Source organism: Monodelphis domestica, chromosome 7 (genome assembly GCF_027887165.1).
Source record: "Monodelphis domestica isolate mMonDom1 chromosome 7, mMonDom1.pri, whole genome shotgun sequence".
Taxonomy (NCBI): domain Eukaryota; kingdom Metazoa; phylum Chordata; class Mammalia; order Didelphimorphia; family Didelphidae; genus Monodelphis; species Monodelphis domestica.
Genome location: NC_077233.1, coordinates 27,078,133 through 27,104,462, shown reverse-complemented (window position 1 = coordinate 27,104,462; position 26,330 = coordinate 27,078,133). Strand labels below are relative to the sequence as shown.

Below are 26,330 nucleotides of genomic sequence, written 5' to 3'. Positions count from 1 at the left end.
ATGCATCAGAAATGGGACTTGAGCACATGTATAACATGACTTTGAAGCAAGTTTCCTGACTACTACTCCCAAACTGTCTATTATATAGAAATAGTAATAAGGAATGCATATTATATATATATATATATATATACACACACACACACACACACACATATATATATTTAAAGGAAGAATGAATCAGAGAAAGAAAGCAAGTCAATAAATAATATTTATTAAATGAGATAAATGAAATTTCCTTGGATGAGTTAGTGGCAGATCAGGACTCGAACAATGATCTACATCCCTATCAACATTAAAAAAAAAAAAGATCCAAAGCTCAAGTAAAAATTAAGAACAGGAGATAAAGGTTGAATGCTATGGGAATAAAGGTAAAAATAGAAGTCATGGGAATAACCAAAGAGTAGTGACAAAAAAGAGAGTACATAGAGAAAAAATAAGAGATGAGACAAGAGCTGTGATAGGAGGCAAGAAAAATAAATGTCATATTATGAGACAAGAAATAAACCATCAGAGATGAGCAGGCAACATTATAAAGTCAAAGGAAGAGAGCATCAAGATGAAGGCTATGATTAACACATTAATATCATGAAATGAATTGTAAAGAACTAGAGGCATGAAGTGCAAAACTGTCTTTTTTTTTGAAAATTTTATTTAATTAGTCAATTTAGAATATTATTCCTTCGTTACATGATTCATGTTCTTTCCCTCCCCTTCCCCTAACCCCTCCCATAGACAACATGCAACTCCACTGGATTTTACATGTCATTGATCAAAACCTATTTCCATGTTGTTGATGTTTGCACTAGAGCCTACATATCCCCAGTCATATCCCCCTTGACCCATGTAATCAAGCAGTTGCTTTTCTTCTGTGTTTCTACTTTCACAGTTTTCCTCTGAATATGGATAGTGTTCTTTCTCATAAGTCCCTCTGAATTGTTCTCGGTCATTGCACTGCCACTAATGGAGAAGTCCATTACATTCGATTGTACCACAGTGTATCAGTCTCTGTGTACAATGTTCTGGTTCTGCTGCTCTCACTCTGTATCAATTCCTGAAGGTTGTTCCAGTCCCCATGGAATTCCTCCAGTTCATTATTCCTTTGGGCACAATAGTATCCCATCACCAACATATACCATAATTTGTTCAGCCATTCCCCAATTGAAGGGCATCCCCTTATTTCCAATTTTTTACCACCACAAAGCGCAGCTAAGAATATTCTTGTACATGTCTTTTTCCTTATTATGAAAAGTGCCTATTCATGTCCCTTGCCCATTTTTCAACTGGAGAATGGCTTGATTTTTTGTACAGTTGATTTAGCTCTTTGTAAATTTGAGTAATTAAACTTTTGTCAGAGGTTTTTGTTATGAAGATTTTTCCCAATTTGTTGCTTCCCTTCCTATTTTGGTTGCATTGGTTTTGTTTGCACAAAAACTTTTAAATTTAATGTAATCAAAATTATTTATTTTGCATTTTGTGATTTTTTCTAACTCTTGCTTGGTCTTAAAATCTTTCCTTTCCCAAAGATCTGGCAAGTATACTATTCTGTGTTCACCTAATTTGCTTATAGTTTCCTTCTTTATATTAAAGCCATTCACCCATTCTGAGTTTAGGGTGTTAGATGTTGATCCAAACCCAATCTTTTCTATACTGTCTTCCAATTTTCCCAGCAGTTTTTGTCAAATAGTGGATTTTTGCCCCCAAAGCTGGGATCTTTGGGTTTAACATAGACAATCTTGCTGAGGTCACTTGCCCCAAGTCTATTCCACTGATCCTCCTTTCTGTCTCTTAGCCAGTACCATATTGTTTTGAGGTCCACTGCTTTATAGTATAGTTTGAGATCTGGGAATGCAGAGCCACCTTCCTTTGTATTTTTTTCATTATTTCCCTGGATATCCTTGATCTTTTGTTCTTCCAAATGAACTTTGTTATGTTTTTTTTCTTCCAATTCATTAAAAAGTTTCTTGGTAGTTTGATGGATATGGCACTAAATAAGTAAATAAGTTTGGGTAGGATGGTCATTTTTTTTATGTTAGCTCATCCTACCTATGAGCAATTAATGTTTTTCCAATTGTTTAGATCTAGTTTTAATTACGTGGAGTGTTTTGTAGTTGTATTCATATAGTTCCTGTGTTTGTCTCAGCAGATAGATTCCCAAGTATTTTATATTGTCTAGGGTGATTTTAAATGGAATTTCTCTTTCTAATTCTTGCTGCTGAACTGGGATGGAGATATATAGAAATGCTGATGACTTATGTGGGCTTATTTTGTATCCTGCAACTTTGCTAAAGTTGTTGATTATTTCAACTAGATTTTTAGCTGATTCTCTAGGATTCTTTAAGTAGACCAACATATCATCCACAAAGAGTGATAGCTTGGTCCCCTCATTGCCTATTTTAATTCCTTCAATTTCCTTTTCTTCTCTAATTGTTACTCCTAATGTTTCTAGTACAATGTTAAATAATAAGGGTGATAATGGACATCCTTGTTTCACTCCTGATCTTATTGGGAAAGCTTCTAGTTTATCCCCATTGCAGATGATGTTTGCTGATGGTTTTAGATAGATACTGTTTATTATTTTTAGTAAAGGCTCTTCTTTTCCTATACCTTCCAGTGTTTTCAGTAGGAATGGGTGTTGTATTTTTTTCAAAGACTTTTTCTGCATCTATTGAGATAATCATGTGATTTTTGTTGGTTTGCTTGTTGATATGGTCAATTATGTGAATGGTTTTCTTGTTGTTAAACCATCATTGCATTCCTGGTATAAATCCCACCTGGTCATAATGAATAATCCTCCTGATCACTTGCTGGAGTCTTTTTGCTAGTATCCTATTTAATATTTTTGCATCTATGTTCTGCCTGGCTTTGGAATCAGTACCATATTTGTGTCATAAAAGGAATTTGGTAGAACTCCTTTTTTGCTTATTATGTCAACTAGATTGTATACTATTGGGATTAACTGTTCTTTGAATGTTTGATAGAATTCACTTGTGAATCCATCAGACCCTGGGATTTTTTCTAAGGGAGCTCTTTGATGGCTTGTTTAACTTCTTTTTCTGATACAGGATTATTTGAGTATTCTACTTCTGTTAATCCAGGCAATTTATATTTTTGTAAATATTCATCCATATCACCTAGATTGCCATATTTGTTGTCATATAATTGGGCAAAATAGCTTTTAATGATTGCCTTAATTTCCTCTTCATTAAAGGTGAGGTCTCTCTTTTCATCTTTGATACTGTTAATTTGGTTTTCTTCTTTCCTTTTTTTTATTAGATTAACCAGTACTTTGTCTTTTTTACTTGGTTTCTTTTTTCAAAATATCAGCTTGTAGTGTTATTTATTAATTCAATGGTTCTTTCACTTTTGATTTTATTAATTTGTCCCTTAATTTTCAGGATCTCTAATTTAGTTTTCACCTGGGGATTTTTAATTTGTTCACTTTCAACTTTTTTTTTATTTGTATGTCCAATTTGGTGACCTCTGCCCTCCTGAACAACTGTCTTGCTATAAATTTAAGAATGTAAAGAAAAAGGAAGATAGAACTTGAGGGGTTTGCAAGGTCCAAAGAGGCTGTTTATTTGTTTTTTAAATTCAACATTTAAAAAAATTATTTTAACTTCTTTTTGCAAGCAAAGATATTCAAATATATGAACTAGACTATAAGAAAAAAATATGAAAAATAAATTTATACTATGAGAACAATCTCCCACCTCCAGAACTGGTAAATAAAAACATTTCTAAAATATCTATAATGTTTTTATAATTTCCATTGTTTGCTATTAACTCCACCATAAATATATTGACTAAACATTATAGTAAACACATTTTCCTTGAATGCCCAGTTTTTTCTTTTACCTTCTTTAATATGCTTACAATATGAATTCATCATTGTCCTATCTTCCTTGTGATATTCTAGTACTGGGCCCACTCTTTCAAAAGAATTTAGATGATTTTGTCTCTTATTGCACAATTCCATATCACTAAACAAAAGATTTGGATCAATTCATAACTATCTATTTTACAATGGCTATGTTAGTTTTCTCTGGAAATTCAAAGTTCTATGAAATCTCAAGGATGTCTTAATTTGTATTTTCTCTAAATATTGGGGATTTCCAAACATTTTAAATGTGATTATTTATATTTGCAAGTGTGTTTTTGTTTTGTTTTGCTTTGTTTGTTTTGTTTGTTAATTGCCTGTTTATATTCTCTTTAATAGGCAATTGGACTTATAAGTGGGAAAGAGGCTATTGGGTAATGTTTAAAAATAGATTAATTAGTGGAACAGATTCAATACATAACATGTATAAATATACATAATAGAATGATCTTCAATAAATCCTAAAATCCAAGCAAATAGGATAAAGAATAACTATTCAACAAAAAATGCTAGGAAAATTAGAAAATAGCAATGAAAAATTTGGTATAAAACAGCATCTCATACTACATAACAAGAGCTTCTCAATTGTTCCAGGACTAGAAATTAAAAAGTCGCATTATAAGAAAATTAGGGATTCAAGAAAGAAATTATCTTTCAGAACTTTTTATAGAAGAGTTCATGACTAAGCAAGAGAAAAAATAGTTCACAAAAGAATAACTTGGTCATTTGATTAAACAAAATTTAAAAGTTTTTGCACAAATAATACCAATGTCATTGAAATTAGAAGGGAAACAAATAATTCTGGGGAGATCTTTTCTAGATTCTCTGAAAAAAAAAAGACCTCATTTCCAAGATTTAAGGAACAAATTCAAATTCATTAGAAGAACCATTCCCTAATAGAAAAATGATCAAAGGGTATTAATGAATATTCAGTTCTCAAAAGAAAAAATCCAGGTTATCAATAAGAAAATAGGAATGGGAGAAAGCCTGAAATAACTAATAATTAGAGAAATGTAAATCAAAGAAACTCTGAGATCATACCTCACATTCATCATATTGGCAAATATGACAAAAAAGGAAAATGACAAATCTCAGAGGTGCTATGGGAAAGGCACATTAATGAATTGTTGGTGGAGCCATGAACAGGTACAGCCATTTTGAAAAGTGATCTAGAACTATATCATTAAAAGTCACTAAATTGGGCATTCTTTTTGACTAGGTGAACTCTAGCCCAAAGAGTTTGAATAAAGAGGTAGAAAGATCTCTATATACAAAAATATGTATAGGTTATTTGGTTGGTTGTTTTGGTAATGGCAAGGAACTAAGTAGAGCCTTGGTATTTGGCAATAGCTGAATGAATAATATTATTGGAATGTAATGGAATACTCTTACATCAAAAGAAATAGTAAAAGGAATGGGTTTCAGAGAAACCTGGGAAGACTTGTAGATTTTAACTTCATCTTTACAAGTATTTATTCCTTCTTGTTATTGTCATATCCAATATTTCCAAGCATGTATACTAAAATTATGGTGACAATGGAAAGATTTACTTAACTGGAATTCTGAATACAAAAGTATCTAAATTTCCTCCATTAGATAAGTGAATGAATCTTGCGTTCAAATTTTTTTATTGTATTAAGGAAAAATCTGTTCATTCTCATATTTTTTTTGTTTTCTTCACAAAGGAAGATGCCATGTTATATTTTATCAAATATATTTTCCTATATCTATTCGACAATCATATGATTTTTATTATTTTGTTGCTAATATATTTTATCTTGCTTAAAGGTCCTAATATTGAAGTAGCTTTGTCATTCTGATATAAATCTTTCTTCATTGAAATGAATTTTGGTTTGATATACTGCTGCACTTTACCAATATTTTAATTGTGTTTTTCAGATTTGGTCTATCTTGCTTTTCATGGCTTCCAGCTGTTTAATTGGGTTCTCCAGTTTATTTATCATTTCATTTGATTTCTGGACTTTCTCCAATTGGGTGTTCCTATCTTTTAGACTGTTATTTTCTTTTTGAACTATTTTCAACTTTTCTTGCCAGAACTCCTCCATTTTTCTCAAAATCTCAGATTTAAATTCTTCAAGAGTTTGTGGACAATTTCTGGGGTTTTTTGAAGGTTTGGATGCATTTAATTGTTTGTTGTCCTCTGCTATTTCCTCTGTAGTCTGGGTTTTTTCTCCATAAAAATTATCCAAGTTCAAAGCCTTCTTGATTTTCTTGATGGTTGGAAGTTGTATTTTCTGGGTATTGTTTGCCATCACTATGCCAGTTTTTCCTTCCCTTTCTAGTCAGGAGTCTAAGTGAGGAGGGCAGGCTCTCTGTGTATGGAGTTAAAGAGAGTGGTTTTTGCCTGAGGCCACCTCTCCCATCTCCACAGCTTCTACTATGTGCTGCCCCTCTCTGGGTTATCTCTGTGCCCAAGGTCCATTCTCTTCAGCCAGCTGGGGTCTCAGATCTAGCTGCTCTCAGGGGCAAGTCCCTGGTGGTCTTAATCAGCTGCCAAGGATCTAGAGGTGCCCCTCGCTTGCTTGCTGATTTAGGGTTAGAGTTAGAGTTAGAAACTCGTGCTGACTCTTGCTCCATAGGTGGGGTGGGGGCGGGTTGATCAGTTTGCATTTTGGTGGAAGCTATTTCACCCCCTTATAGAGTGGAAATGCCCAAATCCCATGTACCTTCAATGCTGCACCCTACTGTGGAGTCCCTTCATTCATATGAATTTGGGTTTTTTTGGCTTTTTGAGGTAGTCTATATTGGTAGTTGGTGAGGAGAGGAAGAGTCCGGGGTCTATTCTGCCACCATTTTTACCTGGAAGCCCATTATATTAATTTTGGCATTGAAAATAATTAATAATATTGTCTTGAATCTATTTTTCTAACACAGTTTTCTTATTTAAAAAAAGACAGCATAATGCTGTCTTTGTGATATATATGTGCATATATATACACATATATTGCTACTATTTGTTCCCGTGTTTTGCTTTAACAAAATAGTTCCTTAATATTGTTTGAAACAAAGATTTCATTAATTTAATTTTTTCTAGAATTGCTTTATTTAGATGCACTATTATCTTATCCATTGAAATGCTTCATACTTTTATAAGAACTACATGAATGAGTTTTTTAAAAGACATTTTAAAGCATTTTGATATGCTAAACCCTGTATAAAGCACAAGAAATACAAACATAAACAATCAAGACAACCTCTATCTTCTAGGAGCTTACATTTTAATAGAGGAATACAATAAATATAGTAGAGTGGTGGCTAGGGAAAAATATTTAGGACTAATAAATCAGATAGAAGGGTATTTAGTATAGTAGGGCAGTTGACTGATGCATTATTTACAAGGAAAGGTAATGTTAACTGACTATTATTCTCAAATCTAGAATTAGAATGGAAGACATTACTTGAAAATGGACAGTGAAGGCAGTAGTTGATAGGCTAAAGACCGAGGAAGAAAAAGCAAAATGTCAACCAAGTAGAGTTCAAGGATATAGGAATGGGACCTCCCCTTCCAAAGAGAGGTAGAAACTAGAGAATTGAAGGCATGACATTGAAATATTCAGAAAGTGGTCTTTGTTTGTAATTATTGTTCCCTTTCTTTTATATTCTCAGTTTTGTTTTACATGTAATTATGAGCAATGTTCTCTAATGAGTTTCTTAATTTCTTCAGTATCTGTGATTTATTCTTCTCATTTTTGTATTTTGTTAAGTTTTCCTATATCTTTTAAAAATTTTGTTCAGTTAGGTAACACTTTATCAATTATTCTGATTTTCTTAAAAATTCATCTTTACATATTTTTCATCACTTTTGATTCTGTTGATTTCTCCCTTGAACTTAGTCAGATCTTCCTTTATTTTGGTTGCGTTAATTTTTTTAATGTAAACTAACTCTTTTGCTAATGCGAGAATTCAAGAGGGAAAATACTTCTGAGGACTGCTTTAATAGCATCTAATAAGTTTGAGGATATCATTATATAATGTCATTTTTATATAATTATTTATTTTGATATTGTCTTTTACCCAAATAATTACTAAGCAATTTTTTTTTGTTTAAATTCAGGTCTATATCTTATTATATTTATCATTCAAATGGCATGATGGTTTTGAAAAGTCACATATAATCTCATTTTCTGCAACTGTAAGTTATTTGTGTGCTAGACTTTGATAAATTTTTGTATGTGTCCAAATAGATTTGAATAAGAAGTAAATTGGTTTAGAATGTCATTTCATTCTCTATGTCTTTCCAATCTATTTTTCATCATACTATTCAATTCTATAACTTTTTTATTCATATTTTTTTGGCATATTCTCTGAGTATATTAATTCTTTTGAACTATTTTATAATAAAGTTCATTTTTCCTTAAACATTGAGTTGCCTCAAATTAAATACATATGTATAACATAACATGTATATTATATATACACATATATGATGCCTGATTTCTTTAATAATGACAATTTCCAATCAGATTTTGTTCAAGTAATTAAACATTTGAAACTATTTCCTCATCCTAAATTAAATAGATGATCTCTGAAGGCCTAGCTAGCTCAAATCTGTGATCTTAAAGTCTACAATCTTTCTTTGTCATTAAAGAGGTTGGTAAGATTTTGTTGTTATTATTCAGTCATTTAGTCCCATTTGGCTCTTTGTGACCCCATGGATCATCGCAAGCCAATACTGCCCATGGATGTTTCTTGGGAAAGATATTGGGGTGGTTTGTCATTTCCGTCTAAGCCAGAAAAGTAAAGAATATAGAGTTAAGTGACTTTCACAGTCACGCAACTAGGAAGTATCTAAGAATGGATTTGAACTCTAGGCCCTGCACTCTATCCAATAAGTCCCCTAACAGGCCTCTGAGGTCCCTTTCTATTTTGAATCTGTCATCTTATAGTCTGTGATCATTCTTTTAATGCTTTATCATTAAAGAGGCAGGTAAGTTAGTTTAGCTGAAATAATAAGGTGACCTGAGGAAGAGATAGGAAGTGAGATTTACAAAGTAGGTTAAACCACCCTGCTATCTTGACAATAACGTCTGCCCAGACACTAGTGGATACAACCAAGGACTATGAGCCCCAGAGCCCTGGTAATAGTACAGTGCCCCAGATCGCTCATCCTTCCAGCGAAGCCTCATTAGTCATCATAGAGAAGAGTGATGTCTGAGGAAAAGCGCCCACAATCCTACTCAGCAGCAACCAACGAGAAAATGCCATGAATAGGGAAGAAATAGTAACACCTCTAACGTCACTAACTCAGTTTCCAGTCATTACCTGGGGAAGAAAATTTTGTAGAGACTTGGTTGGCAAATCCATTCGAAAGTCTGTAGATCTCTTACTACTGAGCAGTCACTGCTCTGAAGTCTCAGAAAAGAAAGTTTTTACCACCAAAATGCTGTGCTTTGCCACGATTCAACATCAGAAACAGATAATAATTTTAAAAATAGAAATACCATTAAAGAAGATGCATTGACATCTGATTTGCTGCTGTGCTCTAAAGTTCCAATGCATATTTCCATCTGCTTTACAGCTGATTTCTTCTCTCAGTGTCATTTTCTCCTAGTAAGAGATGTGTTCTTGAAAGCAGGAACTATCCTGCTTTTTTATTTTTATTGACAGAGCAAAAGCACACTACTTCACACTTATTAAATGCTTTTACATTGATACATTTATTTAGAACTAACTTTTCCTGAAATAATCACTGATTTTTTTTAGTCTGCTGATATACCACAATTTCATCCCAACCTCTCATTTTCAAACTGTGATTGTGTTTCCTGTAGATAATAGGTTTGTGAAGCTTATATTTTTATCTATTCTATAACACATTTTATTTCTACAGGTGCATTTAGTCCATTAATGTTCAAACTTTTTTGCTTTTGTTTTTTAGACTGAGACTTCCTATGAAGATTATGGACTCTAATCATATTACTGATCAGAATGGGAATTTTTACCTGCCTCATTTCTGTCCTGAGTCATTTCTTCTATCTTATGTAAAGTCTAGCTTAATTTCTTGGGCTTTTATCGTGGTGAATTAATTTTTTTCCTTCTTGTGATTTCTACTCAAAATCTTTTCATTCCTAGCATTTTTAGTCATTTTGTCACCCACTAACCTTTTAAATCACTACCTTGTCCTTCTATACCTCTTTGCTTTCTTTGCCTTCTTTCCTCCAAAAATATGTATATTTATTTATTTCAACATCATAAATGGCTAGAACAAAAGAAAAGAAGAAGAAAAAAATAAGACCTGATATAACCAATTCAGAACACCACCTGTTGGTAACATATAGACTTATAGCACATATAGATTTAAAATAGGAAAGCTCTTTGGAGGTGGATAAATATCATTTTAAAGATGAGAACACCATGGCACAGAGAGATTAACATTTTTCTCGGGTCACACATTGAGCAAATTTTTCTAGTAGGATTTGAACTCAGGTCTTCCTGACCTCCAATCTAGTGTCTTTTCTACAAAGAGTGTCATGTTGAACAATGAATGCTTATTGAATTTAATTAAATAAGGTTAAATATAATTCAAGTGTGTATTGATGCAAAAATACTTGCATGCCATGAAGAGTGGCATTTTTTTCATTAGTAATTGCTCGCCTTTATATTGCTCTTAGTGTCTTCCAAAACATTTTACATGCATGATCTCTTATTTACAACATACCTGCAATATCTATCCTATCATATTACTGCTTTTATAGATAGGGAAATTGAGTCTCAGAGAGATTAAATGATTTTCCCAGGGTCATTCAGCTAATAAATGTTTGAGGAAGAATTCAAATTGATGGTCTAACTATTATATCAAGCTGGTTTTCTATTAAAAGCATTTATGAAAACTAATATTAAGAGGTGCCCCCTAACTATGCCCCTCCACCCAATGTGTTGTAATTTAGGAAGTTGCTTAACTTGTTTACTCCCCAGCCTATCTCTGAATAGATTACAGTGATTCTACACATGGCAAACCTATCTAAAGTTCTTGTTGTCCATAGACTTCAGTTTCTAGTGAACCACCACAAGAAACTCAATTTCATTAAGTTCTCTGAAGATTTGGATACCTGAGAAAAATTAACCCCACCCCATGTCTTCAGATTTAATGAAAAAAATTACTGTCTGCCTACTCCACCTCCAGCACTACCCCAACCATTGCTGTTCTCCCCCCAAAATAATAATAGATTGTTAATTCAATTTTTAAAGAAGTCCCTTTTTGTGTATTTTTACCAAATGTAGATATTTGGTAAATTTTTTGAACCACAATTTTAATATGACTGGACCAGAGGAAAGCAAGTCCTACCTCATTTGCCTTTGGTTTCCTTATCTGTTACATTCACTATTTGAAACAATTCCAGAAAGTTGATTCAGTCAAGGACGCCCAATCCTCCCAAAGCCTCAGGAGGACATCACTATACTTGGTTCAGATCTATAAAAACTACAATCTAATTTCCCAAATTTGTTGAATGGAAGGATAATGGAAGGATACAAATTATTTATTTTACACCATCTTCCCCAAGCACTGAGTCTATTCACTTCTTGCTCTAAAATGAGCTTTGAAAAGTTTTTTTTTTTTAATGACATTAGTATTTTTGCAAAGCCTCTACTCATTCTGTGCTTTGGTCTTGTAGACACTAAACTATATACATTTCGTTGAATTAAACAACAACAATGGAAAGGAGGATGTGGGTGATGAAGGAAATGTGGAAGAAGAGGAGGAAGAGGAGGAGGAGGAGGATTATGATAGTTGATGTTTCTATAATACTTTAAGATTTTCAAAGCACTTTTACAAATAGTGTCTCATTGAATTCTCAAACAAAACTCTCCCTGGGAGGTAGGTGCTATCATTATCTTCATTGTACAAATGAGGAAACTGAGACAAATAGAAGTTGTGACTTTGCCAGAAATTGTCTGAGGCCACATTTGAACTCAGATCTTTTTTTCTGACTTCAAATCTTGTGAACTCACCACTGTGTCACCTCGTTGTCTTTCATCACATTTCCCAGAAGGCTGAATGATGAGCCCAAAGAATGGTGGTATCCCTAGTAGGAGATGGTGAGCTGACCTATATGAATTAAGGATTTTTAGAAGAGGTTCACTAACTGCATGAGGATAGCACGGAAAAGAGCAAAAGTAGAGAGGAAAATGATGACGCAGAGGAAAGGAATGATGAGGAGCTTTGGGTGAGTTTGGAGAAAGAAGAGCACCCCTTGGAACAGAGCTGCAATTCAATTATGATGATTCCCGAAGCAAGGGAAGACCTTGGAAAGAAATTCCAAGAGGCACAACATCTTACCCTAAATACTTACAGCTGAGCCTGTGAATCCCAAAGTGTTCATGTTTCCCCCATTCTCTCAAACTCCCATTTGCCATCGTGGAAAATCAGAGGAATTAAAGGGGGATTTGGTTATAATTTCCTATAAGTTGTAGAAGATTGTACATTTTGTGTATAGCCGAAGAATGTGTTTTATTATATGATCTTTTCTTTGTCATTTATGTTTTTAATGCCTTGATTAAATATTTCTGCTATTGAATTTATGCAACTGCTATAATCTAGCAAGAGTGAATAAGATGGGATCTAAAGCCTTAAATTCTAGCAATAGTTGATTATCTAAATCTGAGAGTAGCTTGAAGTGTTGCACAAATTTATGTCATGTTTATTTGATTTGTCCTCAGTTATGTGGCCTTCTATTTACTGAACATATGTTTCTAAAATCTGATCACCCTAGGGTGTTCTCTGTGTGTGTGTGTGTGTGTGTGTGTCTGTCTGTCTGTCTGTCTGTCTGTCTCTGTCTCTCGGATTCATTTGGGATCTTGAAATATAAAACTTGGGAGGAAATAGAGATACAGCAAACTGGAAATATGCAGCATCCCAATTTTCAAAGTATGGAAAAGTTGGATAACAACAACTAGCTATATAGGCTAGCAACATTTAAGAAGAGATCATTTAACAATAAGCTTAAAAGAATTTAGAAAGGAAAGTGGTAACAACTAGGATCCAGCCTGAGTTAATTAAAAATAAGCCATTTGTTCAACAAATCCCATTTTATTTTTTTGAAATTCACATTTCCATTGTGCTCCAGCTATGGGAGAAGTGGTGGGGGGATTTTCTACATGTCAGTTGTTTTCCTCCTTCAAAATGTAAACTTCTTGAAGGCAAGAGCTGTTGATGTGTTCATCTTTCTGTCTCTAGCACCTAACATGGTACCTGGCATGGAGGAACACTTAGTAAACATTTGTGGAACTTAATTGAATATATGTGTGCGTGTCTTCATGTATGTGTGAATATCGTTATGTTTTATGTAAGGCATGATATTTTAATTATTTATTTATTGATTTTTATTGTTTATTAATTTTATTTATTAATGTATTAATTTATTATTTATTTATTAATCATTTTTATTTATTAGTCATTTAATTAATTAGTTGGTTAATTTTTGCTTTATTATTTATTATATATTTAATTAATTAATGAGATTGTGTTCTAGGCATTATGTTTAGAATGGATATGAAGTGGGAGTTGATATTAATTTAAGATACAAAGAAAGTTAAAAAATATGGTCTCTGCTCTCAACGAGTTCACATTCCAGCTGTGGATATGTGAGCGCACACACACACACATATTCATCTACAGTCATTAGGACTTCTAGGCCAACATACTGAAGGAGATCTCTTTTTCAACAGCTCCTGCTGCCATCTCTGTTGTTAGAAATGTTCCTTGATGAAGCAAGATGGAAGAGTGATAAGATCCCTGGATTGGAAATTAGATGCCATGAGTTCCAAGTTCAAATCCTATCTGTTACGACCCATGTGGCCTCGAGCAAGTTACTCCCCCTCTCTCAGCCTCGATTTTTCATCTGTAAAATTAGGGGTCTGAACGAACTGACTTTGGAGGTCCATCCTTTCTGGTTCTAAATCTATGATCCATCTGAGGGTTGATAAATTTAGGCCAAACGTCTCCCTGGGCCAAAGGACCTGTTTTTCCCCCTACTTCTTTCCATTCTCTTTCTCCCTCCCATACAAGATCTTCTAAAATTCTAATGTACTTAAACTACATCAACAAATTATATATATTTCTTGTCTATAAATGAGTGCATGAGTAATCAATCAATAACCATCACAAGCCATGCCCAACAACTACCAAGGTCAATCTACTCCCCATCAGAATGGTATGGATATTTATTTATTTATTTATTTATTTATTCATTGGGGGGGGGAGGGCGGTCAAATCCTACTTTTTTTTTTTTAAAGCTTTACTTAATTAGTTGATTTTAGAATATTTTTCCATGGTTACAAGATTCATGTTCTTTCCCTCCCCTCCCATAGCCGACACACAATTCCACCAGGTTTTACAAGTGTCATTGATCAAGCTCTATTTCCATATTATTGATATTTGCACTAGGGTGATCACCTAGAGTCTACATCCCCAATCACATCCCCCATATATTTATCATGGAGCAGAGAATTGAACTATTTGAGTGAAATTTTTTAGCAAAAGAAACCATAACAAATGGTTTAGCCACTTCTTTCATGGGGATCTTCATCCACAAGACTAATCTAGACAGAACAAATTCTCTTGTAATAATTGCCAGACATTACGATGATAATGATAATAGTTGGGGGGGTTTAGGTGCAGTACATAGAGGCAGGAACAAAATAACCTTCTGGTAAAGAAGTATTTGTTGAGAAGATGTTTGTCATATTTTGAGACGGAACAGAAAAATATCATGGCTTTAAAGTACTCTATCATAACTGTAAAGATTAAAATTTAGTAATATGGGGAGACTGAGGCAGGTAGAAATTAGTTTCTCTCTGCAAGGAGTATTATATGTTTTAGAGGTTTATTAAAGGTTAAAGATGAAAGAATATACAAGTAAGAAACATGTGCCTAGGCCAGAGGCCTAGACAAAATAACCTCACATCACGCAAGAGACGCATCTGCTCCAAAATGGAAGTCCAAAAGAGAACCCAAAAACCTTTGCCACCAGCTTAAATCCTTCCTCGATCTCGGCCCACCTTAGAATTCCCGTGAGATTACAAAGCATTTTGGGGAAGTGCAGCAAAGGCTTGTGGGGATTGTAGTCCTGTATTTGAGTCTATTTTTTACATTTCCCAGGTGAGCGCTGATCGTTTAAAGCCAAAACCTGAATTGGAATTTCAGTGTGATGGAAACATGATTCATATACAGGGAGACAAGTTTAGTCCAATCCTATAAAGGTGAGGAAACACCTCAGTTAGAAGAAGGGCTTGAATAATTGTCCTCTTCAAACAACCAGGCCTCAAAACTTTGCAAAACACAGCTCCCTAAATAAATGTCAAGAGTCTGGATGGCATTCTCCAAGGATGGGGGAAATAGGATTTCATTAATTAAAAACAAGCACAAATGATAACTGATTAAATGTCAATGAAAAAGATGGAAAAGATCCCCTGATTCCTAGAGTTGCAACTTGGAAGAAAGAAAGGTCAGCTAGAAGGAGAGAAGATTAAGAATAGTGGACTTTACTCTTAAGCAATGGAAGAATTGGATGAAGAGTGGATTCCCAGCAAATGGTTGCCCATTGGAGTTCATAACCTATCAAAAGCTTGTTGTGATATGCTCTACTGGCAGTGCATGGTGAAGTGTGAAGAGAACTGGATTTGGAGACTGACAACCTGACTAAAAACCTTGGCTCTGCAATTCATCGCCTAAATGACCCTGGACAATCCCCTTTGTCTCTCGAGGCCTCAGTCTCACTATGTGTAAAGTGAAGAGCCATCATCACATAGGATAGACGATGGGTTCAAATTCCACATCTTCCACCTGTATGACCTCATTTTAATCACTTACCTTCTTTGAGCCTCAGTTTCCCCATCTATAAAACAGTAATACTGGATGAGCCCAGGGCCCCTCCCAGCTCTTAAAAACTATGATTTTATGAAATATTAAAATGGTAACCAAAACCAGAATAAGAAAAAGAAAACACAGAGAATGGGAGACAGGTCAAACTTAGTCCTCATTGTCCTGGTATGGCAAATTCCAGATATTGTTTTCATATGAACTTGGTTCCTAATTCCATTTCATCACTCACCAGGACTCTCTAACATCCCTGAAAGCACACAACTCCCCAGTGACATTCGCTTCAGGGTTTCCGGAATAGAAAAGTCCTGTGTTTGTTTAGCTCAGTAAGCATTAGAAGATCTATTTTGCCAGCAGCCTTCTGAAAACTCACCTCAGGATGTTTGAATGTTTTGTTTTTAGGATCGAACTTCCCTTCCTCCAGTTCACAGATCAGCAACTGATTGAACGAACCTTGTCATGACATTCCTTCGGAGCTTGACGGGGGCCACAGGCTAAGCTAAGTGTAGTTTGAAAAGGATCCCTCCCCTAACTCACAGGCTCTTACAGAAAGGCAGGAGAAGACATCAAGTTAAGGGTGTGGGTGAGAAGTCATCACTATAGTCAACAGAGACATGGTGCTAGTGATAGAAGACACAATGGACCCATTCCGAGACATAAACAAATCAAAATGTAAATAAAAACATCTTGCTCTCTCTGGATGTCCTGTGTAGAATTCTGAGGTATAGAAAAGGAAGAGAGAATCTGCTGTCATTTCCCAGAGGCCAGTCCTAGAAGGAGTATTTTTCTGCCATTGGCAAGGTAGTGAAATGGAACACCACAAAAATCCCCAAAGATAAGGTAAACATTAAATATGTCTCATTCGATGACCTGAAGATAACACTTAAATTATGGCCTTGTTCAGCCTAAATTGGAAGGGAAGAATTATGAATTTAAAGAAAGAAAAATAATAAAATTCATCTGAAAAAACTATATTCATCTAAAGGACAAGAAAAGTAATGGAAAAAAGGTGAAGGAAGGTGGTTAAACCATACCAGATATCAAATTATATTGCAAAGCAATAATCAGCAAATCAATCTGCTGATGATTGAGAAATTTAGTGGTGGATCAAGATTGGTTACGTAATACAGAGTAATAAGTGGCTATAATAATTTATTGTTTAATAAACTAAAAGATCCAACTTTCTGGGACCAGAGCTCATTATTTGACAATACCTCCTGATATTGTTTGGCAGAAACTAGGTGTAAACCAACTTCTCACACCATATACCAAGATAATATCAAAATGGGCACATAATTTAGAAATGAAGGGTAAGAGCAAAGGCAAATGAAGAGAGTATGGTCTGTCATATTTGTGGATAAGGGAAGAACATATGACCAAAAAAGAGAGAGAAAGCATTACAGGATGTAAAATGGACAACACTTAATCAAAAATGTTTTGTACAAATAAAACCAATGCAAACAAGATTAAAAGGAAAGTAGAAAGGGGGGGAAATTTACAGCAAGTTCCTCTAATAAAGATCACATTTCTCAAATATACAGATAAATTAGTCAAATTTATAAGAATGTAAGACATTTCCAAATTGACAAATAATCAAAGGATATAAAGTTTTCAGATGAAATCAAAGTTATCTATAGTCATATAAAATGCTCCAAATCATTACTGACTAAAGAAACGCAAATTAAAACAACTCTGAGACACCACCTCACATCTACCTGATTGAATAATATGACAGAAAAAGAAACTAACCAATGTTAGAGGGGATATGGGAAAATTGAGATACTAATACACTGCCAATGGGACTGTGAACTGATCCAGCCATTCTGGAGAGCAATTTGGATCTATTCCAAGAGGATTATAAGACTATGCGTACCTTTGACCCAGAAATTCTACTACTAAGTGTATCCCAAAGAGATTAAAAATAAAAAAGGAAAGGACTTGTATATACAAAATATTTATAACAGGTATTTTTGTGGTGGCAAAGAATTGGAAATTGAAGAGAGGCCCATCAGTTGAAGGATGGATGAACATGTCATGGTATTTGGTTGTGATAGAATACTATTGTGCTATAAGAAATGATGAGCAGGAGGATTTCATAAAAACTTGGAAAAACTTACATGATCTCATGAAATGTAAACTGAAAAGAACCCGAACAGTGTACACAGTGACAGCAATATTATACAAGGACCAATTATGAGTGCCTTGGCTATACTAAGCAATGTAAGGATCTAAGATAATTCTGAATGACTTACAAAGAAAAATATTATCCATATCCAGAGAAAGAATGGATGAAGTCTTAATGCAGATTGAAGCATACTTTCTAAAACACTTTCTTTTTCTTTTTCTTTTTTGGAGGGGGTGTCTATACAACATGACTGATGTGGAAATAAGTTTTTTATGACTTCACGTGTATAACCTATATCAAATTGCTTGCCTTCTCAATAATTGACAAAAAGAGGGAGGAAGAATATTTGAAATTATTTTTGCATGTAATTTAAAAAATAAAATATTTATTTAAATTATTTATTTACATAATTAAAATTATTTAAAAATAATTCAGAGAAAAGATTATTGTTTTATCTACAGATTGGGACCTCCAGAGCTGTCAGTCTGATAATGGAGAAGAAGATAGAAGACTGGGGTTTGAAACAGGATGCCTTGGATTCATATCCCATCTCTAACATTTATTAGATTTGTGACAAGTAACAACCTCTTTGGACCCTCACTTTCCTCCCTTATATTAACTGGAATAAAAATAATAATTATCTCACCAGGTTTTTGTGAGGTTCAAATGAGAAAATGTATGAAAAATACTTCATGAATATGAATGATTATTATTTCCTTTGTCTCATCTGGAGAAAATCGCTTTGACATTAACATTCCCATAAAGGACAAGAGATTCACCCTTTAGATGAATTAAGCTCTCTACCAGACCTTAGAAAGCTTAGGGAAAAGTCACAAATTGCACATAATTCCTGGTCTGGAAAAACTTAGTTTTTAACATTTTCTCCATTGTCTTTCATTTCTGAAGTTGTCCCAAAATAGTCATTTTTTATATCCTTTTCTAACTTCTTTCTTGGGGAAATGAAACCCATGAATTGGACTGGAAGTTAGAAATGGAAAAATAAAAGCCCTGGTTCTGTTTCCTCTGACAATACTTTTTGGATGAATGTTGTCCATATAACTGGAGTTCCAATTACTTCTAAACACAAAGCCTAACTACAAAGTTAACAAAAGGTGAAGTAATGGAGTGACATAATTTCTTAAGCAAGTTAATAATCAACTTGCTTCTTACAACTCATTAACTGAAGACCAGCAACAGGACAATACCTCAGATGGAAAAATAATCCAACATTCTTTCATTTTCAGAGAAAATAAGCAGAGTCTAAAAGAAAACTCTGCTTCCATACAAAAGACATGCCATAATAATTTTTATTTTTCATATGTTTGACAGCTAAATAAATTAGCTATGATATATATATATAAACTTTTAAAATTTCTTTCCTTTCTTGCAATTTTACCTTCTGTGTCTTCTTTTTTTTTTTTGCTTCCCTATCTAAAGATCATAAATCTAGAACTACAATATGCTTTAAAATTATCTCATCCAACCCATTATTTTATAGTTGAGGAAAGGGAGGCCCTGATCAGGGAAAGAACTTGTCAGGTCCTCTAACTCCAAATCCAACATTCTTTCCATTGTACCATAATTCTTTTCTTCTTCCTCCTACCCCTTCCCTCTATCCCTTTACCTCTCCATCTTCTTCTTCCCCATCGCCTCTTTCTCCCCTCTCCATCTCCCATCTTTCTATTTTTCTGTCTCTCTCCCTGTCTCTCTGACACACAAAAACATATCCTCTTTTATTACACCCCCTCTTTTCCCTTGTTTCTTTCCTTCTTCCTCCTTTTTTCTCCTATCTCCCCTCTATTTTTCTTTCTTACTCTATTTTTTCACATTCCTTCCTTCCTTCCTCCCTGTCTCCTTCCTCCTTTCCTTCCTTCTTCATCCCTTCTTCCTTGTTCTTTGCTTCCTTCCTTGCTTGCTTCTTTCCTTCCTTGCTTGCTTGCTTGCTTGCTTCCTTCCTTCCTTCCTTCTGATCTGCAATCCGATTCCAATAGCTCCTTTGGCTATGGGTAGCAGTTTTGTTTTGTTTTGCTTTTTGGTCATTTGTCCCTTGGACTTATCTTGGAACCTTATTTTGTTGATAATAGTTTAGGCCTTCATGGTTATCTTTATACTCTTATTTATTTTCAACCCTAACTGCCACCTCCTTGCTGTGTGGTCTCTTATTACCACTCACTTAGAGTAATAATTGCATAAAGTGTCGCCTGGCCTTTATTTATTCCCCCTTCAAGTCCATCAGATGATGGGCGTTATTTTGCCCTCCATACTACTGGCAGAAGAATCTTCTTCTTTCTTGTCATTTTTTGGTTAAGACCCTCTGAAGCTCTTTATCACCAAACAAGTAAAGTCCAAATATCTTAGCATAGCTTTCAAGTTTTCCAGTTTCTGGTACCATCTTCTTCCCTTCTCTTGTATCATATTGGGCTCTTCCACTTAGCAGATTGAAAGAAAAATATCCTTTTTTTTTTTCAGGCTCACAAGTACCCTTGCATTCTTTAGACTTAGATTCCCCATCCTTGTCAGTCCTTTCCTTCCCTTACATCCTATTCTGTTTGACCCCAAGTCTTATTGCAGAACTGGAAGCAATAGGTGGAAATTGCAGAATTAGATCCAGTTTAAAGGAAAACTTCCTTACAATTCGAGGTATTCAAAGGTGGATCAGGGAATTTTCCATCCCTAGAGGTTTTCAAGTGTCACCTGGATGACTACTTGGCTGGGTTGTTATGGAGGGGATGGCTCTGAGATTTCTGGCAACCTATAATACATATACATATGACTATTCTATATTGTGATACAGTGGGAAAAAATTGGCTATGGAGTCAGAAAGGCTTGGTTCAAATCCTACCTTTGTTACTCCCTGTGTGGCAGGTCAGTTCACCTCCCTGTGACCCTGTTTCCTCACCTATAAAGTGAAGGGGTTGAGCTAGATGGTTTCTGATGACTTCTGAAGCTCTTGAATCTTAATCTTAAGTAGCTAGTTAAATACTATTGTGATTAACATTATCATGGATATCATCACACTAGGTAACTATTATTAAATTCTCAATCATTGGGCATTAATAATACACCTACTATTATGTTTGAGGCAAAACCTTTTTGTCTCAGAAGCCAGCTAGCTCTCAGTACTCAAAACCATTGGTGACCACTGGACTGTTTGAAAGCTGGCTAATTTGGTCAGTTCAGGGAGTCATGTGCTCCCTGAAGGGGAAAGGAGAGAGAGGGGAGAAGGGAGGGAGAGGGAGGAAGGGAGGCAGGGGGCAGGGGGGGGGAAGAAAAAAGGGTTTCTTTTTCTCACCCAATCTTTGATTTCTCTAAACACTGACTCATCAACAATATAAAAAAGAGGCATGTGCTGTGATGGGGCTCTGCCTCTGGGCATGCCCCTGGCTTCACCAACTCCCCACATATTTCACAGGACTTTGACAGTATATCATTCAAATGACTGCCCTCATTTCCTGTCTTTGGTACATTTCATTTTCCCAAATCTTTGTTCCTGCTGAAAGCAACAGACCACATCAGAGAGGGCTGGACAGTGATCCATCTGCCCTCTCTGCAACAGTTAGTTGGCACTTTTAATTCCTTATAATTTAAGATAGGTAGTTATCATAACTCTGGACCACCCATGCCCTTTTGTGAGATTTTCAAGTTGCCAGCCAAGATCTGATTCCCTAATAGAGCTAGCAACCCATAAAATAATGGTGAGCAGGCAGGTGCCTAAGGGAAGAGATGGAGTTATATTCAAATGGCTGGTGTGCATGATCATTATTCCAGATGTTTCCAAATACAGATATTATATGTTATTGATAAAAAAAAACCTAAAAAATGTTCTGGGCAAGTCTAGCCTCTCTTGTAGCATCCTACCTCAGCTCTGAACAGGGTCCTCCCTTTTCCTAATACCACTCCCTTGATGTTTTCTGCAATTTTCTACACTTGAAATTTCCTTGTTGGAAATTTCCATGGCCCATGCCTATGCAGTCAGAGCCTTGCCTTCCAGTTCCTGGTATCTCTGCCTGTGACATCTGAGATGGAAAATCAATCGCATGTGCTGGAACAAGAAATTCTCACCCTCCCTATCAAACTCATGGCCCTTGTCTGAATCATCAGGCACACTTGCTGGTCCTGGTTTTGAGGCATCCAAACTCACTGGGTTTGCTTTGGGGAAGTGTTTCCTTGGTTGTGTTGTTCCTACTCATAGTTGTCTTTTTAAACCATTCTGAGTAAAACATACCAAATGCCTACTGCTTTAAGCACTTATTGGCCTGATTCTTTTGTAAAATGTTCTTTAGCTCCCAATAGGTAGAGGTTGAGGATAGAGTTCCAGGGTTGAACTCAGGAAAACTTGAGTTCAAATCCCATTTCTTATATTTCCTAGTATGATTATGAGCAAGTCATTTAACCTTCACTAAGTCTGTTTCCTTTTCTGGAAAAAGAAACAGTCACATTAATTAGTCTCTTAAGTCCTTTTGAGTTCTGATTCTATGATCTCATGATGAGGCTTAAACAATAATAATCAACTGGGATATTATTTGATAATAAATGCAAGTTCATTGAAAACATTTCATCCTAATGATTTTCTGAAAGAAATGGAAAGACCTATATGAACGGATGCAGAGTGAAATGAGCAGAACCAGGGAAACATTGTGCACAGTAACAGAAACATTGTAGAATGATTAACTGTGATAGCTACTCTCAGCAATACAATGATCCAGGACAAATATGAGGAACTTCTGACAAAGAGAGCTATCCACCTGGTGCAGGAATGCAGATGAAAGCATAAAATTTTCACTTGTTTATTTGGATTTTAGTTTGGTTCTATATGATTATTCACTTACACAAATGAACAATATGGAAATTTGTTTTGCATAAAATACATATATATATAAAACCCAGATCAAATTGTTTGCCAGTTCCAGGAAGGGGTAAGTAAAGGAGGAAGGGAGACAATTTGGATCATATAACTTCAGAAAACTCATGTGGTATTACATGTAATTGCTAATAAATAAACAAAAGGAAAAAAGAAAACATTTCATCCTGAGAAGTAACTTAGGTAAATTCATATTTCAATATTTCTAGCTTAATATTCTCTCAATTATTAAGATTTGGAATCAGTGATTAATTTGGCATCCAATACCTCACCTATTTCTCTTGTGACACCTTCTAAAACTGACCCTTTCATTATTTCATAAATATCTTATCATAGATAAGGGAAGGAGCTGTTCCTACCCAGAAAGAAACAGAACTAGAGGAACAGTCAGTTGATTTTGTGAGTCATTATTAGTGAGTGGGCCATCTACACTAGTATCCTGCATTCATAGCCACCATCAAGACAAAAGGCCTCAGAATTCTGTGCCTGGGAGATTAGCTAAATCCATCCATGACTGCTTGTATTATGTGTAATGTTCATAATAACGGCACTAGAAGGAATGTAACATCAACTTCCTCAGTTCCTGTAGTGCCCATATAAATGGCGTATGACTCATTTGACAAACAAATAGATCACTCATAGAGAAATATATATATGTATATATATATATATATACATGTGTGTGTGTATATTGTAAAGGTTAAAATTATGGTTGAGACTGAATGTAATAATTATTTTGGTAGCCAAGGATTTTATTTATAATGAAACACCCAAGTCAGCTGGAAAATTTTATGGTGATTTAATTGATAGTGGAGGAGATTAAGGAGAAAGAAGAAGGAAAAGAATAGGTTTTCTTCCCTCCACCTGGCTAGTACCAAGTGGGGAGATTAGTAGATAAGGTTTTGGAGTATGAAGGAGGAAGAAGTCAGCTTGAACTCCAAAAAGGAAAGTGCTAATCCAAGATGCCCAAACCCGAAATCAGCTCCAGGGCAAACTCACCGCAAAACCCAGAGAAAATAACTGCCACCACTCCAAGATGGTCGGAACGCCTAGCAAGCTGCCAGCCAGAGTCGCCTCTCTGGGGAAAAAGAGGAAAGAGGAAGTGACATGCCTTATATAGACAGTTTTATGTCACTTTTCTGCATCTCATCTGTACCAATGATAGCTTAGCTTGACTTAGGACAACCCAGGAGTCTGTCCACTTTTTCTGCACGTCTGTTAAAGGCCATTTCCTCAGATAATTAAATCTTGAGTTTGGTGCAGACCTTCCTATTCTTGTTAGACTAAGGAGGGTGGAAAAATTCAGGGTTCCCAAGACCTGATTCTGTTGGTCCAAGTATCTCTATTGTTATTGATTAGGAAATAGCTAAATCAGATCTTCTAAAGTATGGCCTGATTCGGATGGAATAGTTTTAAAATTCATAGTATGTGTGTGTGTACATATATATCATATATATGTATATATTATATTATGTATGTGTGATGACTGTACTTTTTCTCTGGTCTCTGATCTCCATATTTTATTGAAGGGGTGAATGCTTTCGATACAAGTTCCAACCCCACCTTGAGTAGCATAACAGTGTGCCATGGGAAAACTTAAGAGATTTGTGGGAATTGCACCATAATTTTAGGCAAGCTGTCCTGCATCAATGACCATGAAAAAGAAAAGGTGCAGATTGCTAACCTATAACCTAAGCAGTGATGACTTCTAAGAATTACCTGGGCACTCACTCTCCTATGGAATAGTAGCTACCTGTTGAAGTATAAAAGAAGGAAGAGATCACTTCATATTTTTTCCCTGAAAATAGAGCCGGAGATGTAATAAAGGTAGAATTCAGAATTTTCCTCATTAGGGTGGGTCTTTGTCAGGATTTACAAACTTTTGATCTGAAAGTAACCTAATAATCTCAATGTCCTTTAAAGTTTTCTCAAAATCCTATAAAGCATGACTTTGTAGTTTGCGTTTTTAAGGACCATGTCTCTATGAGTCTGTATTTGAGTTAAAACACGATCTTATTAATATGAATATTCTTCAACCAAAAGCAGAAGCATCAAACCATCTAGACCATCTTAGTCTGTCCCACTCATCCACCGCTTTGCCACAATTTTCCACAAGGGGTCCAGAAATCAATCTGAAGGAATTCCTTTGAGACTTTTAAAATTAAGTGGCTATGGGGAATGGATGAACAAATTGTGGTATCTGTTGGTGATGCAATACTATTGTGCCCAGTGGAATAATGAACTGGAGGAATTCCATGTGAACTGGAATGACCTAAAAGAATTGATGCAGAGTGAAAGAAGCAGAACCAGGAAAACAATGTAAACAGAGATGGATACATTGTGGCACAATCAAATGTAATGGACTTCTCTACTAGCAGCAATGCAATGATCTAAGTCAATTCTGAGGAACTTATGAGGAAGAATAAATCCACATCCAGAGAAAGAACTGTGGGAGAAGAAACCCAGAAGTAAAACAACTGCTTGATCACATGGGTCAATGGGGATATGATTGGGGATTGTAGACTAAGCAATCACCCCAAAACAAATATCAATAATACAGAAATAGGTCTTGATCAATGACACATATAAAACCCAGTGGAATTGTTTGTTGGCTATAGGATGGAAGTGGGAGGAGGAGAGGGAAAGAATATGAATCATGGAACTATGAAAAATTTTTCTTGATTAATCAATAAAATTAAATTTTAAAAAATTAAATTAAGTGTCTACCACTACAGGTTTCAGGCTGTACTTTGGTTCTTGCTATATATACTAGTTCATTTCCTCTTCTAATAATTCATATCTTGGATACTAACTGCTAATGGGCTTCCTTGTACTTGTACCACATTTTTTCCCATTGGTTACCTAAAATTTCAATTCTTCAGGGTTCTAATATTCATTCTTTTGTTCTTGTTCAGACATTCAGTCATGTCCAACTCTTCGTGACCCCATAGCATGCCAATATTGTCCACAAGGTTTTCTTAGCAAAGATAATGAAGTAGTTGTCCATTTCCTTCTCCAGTTGATTAAGGCAAACAGAGGTTAGGTGACTTGCACAGGATCACATGACTAATAAGTGTCTAAAGACTGATCTGAACTCAGATCTTCCTGATTTCAGGCCCAGAACTGTGTTCATGGAGCCACTTAGTTTCCTCCTGGGCAGACCTATTAAGTGACTTGCCCAAGCTCACCCACCTAGTAAATGTGTGAGGTCAGATTTGAAATAAGGTCTTCCTGACTGCCTCTAATACCTTGTCTAATAGCAATAGTTTTCCTGAGGTGTTAGATGGCTGAGGATCATGGAACACCAACAAGTCCAAAGAACAATGTCTCTCTACTAAAGGGAAATGGCTTGATATTATTACATTTAGAACTGCTCAGAATGCTATGGCTTGTCTACTTGGCAACATCTGGAAGTACTAGCATTACTACATTGGCATACCCACTGGAAAACCTCTGGCTGGCTGCATTTTACAAATTCTGTGCATACCATTGTCCAAGGGCCTGTGTAAATGGTGCATATGAGTTCATGCTGAACCTCCCTTCACCTTAAAAGTAAAGATAACATGGATTACAAAGTTCTGAATCTAGTGCGTGATGCTAACTACCTTCATGACGTTTCATACATCAA

At 35.2% G+C, this 26,330-nt stretch overlaps 1 long non-coding RNA gene across 1 annotated transcript in view; it reads right to left on the bottom strand.

The window, feature by feature from the left end:
* The window catches only part of LOC103100969 (uncharacterized), a 161,018-nt gene that overhangs the window by 4,221 nt on the left and 130,467 nt on the right, over positions 1-26,330 (bottom strand). The window contains exon 5 of the long non-coding RNA XR_001623785.2: positions 23,702-23,780. This is a non-coding gene — a long non-coding RNA (uncharacterized LOC103100969). The remainder of the gene's footprint in view (positions 1-23,701; positions 23,781-26,330) is intronic.